Raw genomic sequence first — 1,898 nt, 5'->3', positions numbered from 1 at the left:
ATGCCTACAGAGATTGAGAAGGAGTTACCCCCTCCTAGGCCCGATCCCAGTATCTCTCAGGAGGGAACCTCTCATTCCCAATATAAAGTACTGAAGAGTATTGGAAAAGGAAGCCATGCCAAGGTCCTCCTGGCCCACCACCAGCTCACAGGAACCCCAGTGGCGGTCAAAGTTCTCCGAAAGAACAAGCAGTGGTTCCAGCCAGCCATGACAGAAGCAAATATAATGAGAAAGATCAACCACCCCAACATTGTTTCTCTCTTACAAGTCATTGAAAACAAAACTAGAATATACCTCATAATGGAGCTAGTGGAAGGCCAACAACTCTACCAGTACATCAGAGAGTCAGGGCACATAGAGGAGGATGAGGCCCAGCAAATATTTGAACAGATATTGTCAGCAGTGAGCTACTGCCATGGAAAGGGGATTGTTCACCGAGACCTGAAAGTGGACAATATAATGATCAATAAAAACAAAAAGGTCAAAGTCATCGACTTTCAGCTTAGCACCAAAACACAACCTGGACATATGCTAAACCAGCACTGCGGTGCGTACTCTTTTGGTTCCCCGGAACTCTTCCTTGGACTTCTGTATGACGGGATGAGGAATGACATGTGGACAATAGGAGTGGTCTTGTATTATATGGTAGTGGGAAAGCTTCCATTTGATTCAGTGATCATCCAAGAATTACAAATACAAGTTGTTGCAGGGGTGTATCCTACCCCCTGTGGGGTTTCAGAAGAACTGGAGAACCTCCTTACTCAATTACTAACAGTAAATCCAATGTATAGACCAACAGCCAGTTAGGTGGTGAAACATGCCTGGTTCAAAGAACACGGGAAGGGGTTCACAGGTCGTTGTGAAGAACTGCTTCCCCTCAGGCCAGACCCTGAAATTTTGGGTGCGATGAAATGCATGGGATTTCAAGCCTCTGTAATAAAATACTCCCTAATAAAAAGAAAATATAATGAGGAAATGGCAACTTATTACTTCCTACAACAACAGGCCCTCCCGGGGTATGGCTGCACAGCCCAGGCACAGCAAGTGCGTCCCATTGCAGCCCCATTTCCTAGCCTTGATCCTGCAGGTGCTTTTAGATTACAAAGAAAGAGGAGTGGAAGCCTGCCAGTCCTTGGCACCTTGCAGGTGTCATTCTCCCACAGTCAAGTATATCAGTATGGCCAGAAGGCTCATCCAAAAGGAGGAAGAAGGTCAACTGTGCCTGGTCCTCTCAGGGCACTACCACTATCACAAATGTGCCATGAGTGTCCCATGCATTCAAACAACAAGCATCTTCAGTGAGAAGAGTAGCAACAAGGAAATAAAAGAAGATAATCTACTCTCCCACAGAGCCCCATTAGAGGATAAGCCCATCTCCAGCAGGGTCCGGCACAGAGGTTTTAAGGTGTGGACCATGAATATAGCAAATGCCCTGATTAATCTTTGTTGCTGCTTGCCAAGGAGAAAGACACCTCGCCTGGGGCAGAACAGCATCTCACCCGAGAAATGAGCCACAGGGAGAGTCCAGAGAACAAGCAGCAGGCATAGCCCAGGTATCTTTGTGCTTTGTCCTTTCCAGTTTGCTCTATGCTCCTCCTTCCTCTGTCTCTGGTTTCCATTTTCCCAACAATTCTTACCTTGTATCTTCTCTAAGTTCTTCATGAGGTTTCCCCAACACCAAGCCTCCTGCCTCTTCTTGATTTCTCCTCTTCCCAGCAGGGACCCAATATGAATGATGAGTTCCCCACTCTACAGAGTTGTCTTGTTGACCCATCCCTTCAGATGGACCCCAGCTCCCCCTTAGGCCAATAGCTCCCACAGGGTGAGGACTAGAGGTTCATGGGATCTTGGACTCTTCCATGGGCTACTGGTCCTAGCACATGTGGTCATCAATTCCA

The 1,898-nt window shown here is 47.2% G+C and overlaps 1 pseudogene; it reads left to right on the top strand.

The window, feature by feature from the left end:
• On the top strand, positions 1–807 carry LOC148007150 (sperm motility kinase Y pseudogene; annotated as a pseudogene).
• The last annotated feature ends 1,091 nt before the right edge of the window (positions 808–1,898 follow it).

The sequence above is a fragment of the Rattus norvegicus genome, chromosome 1 (assembly GCF_021556685.1).
Source record: "Rattus norvegicus strain SHRSP/BbbUtx chromosome 1, alternate assembly SHRSP_T2T, whole genome shotgun sequence".
Taxonomy (NCBI): domain Eukaryota; kingdom Metazoa; phylum Chordata; class Mammalia; order Rodentia; family Muridae; genus Rattus; species Rattus norvegicus.
The sequence above is the reverse complement of the archived record's forward strand: the minus strand, read 5'-3'. Positions and strand labels throughout refer to the sequence as shown.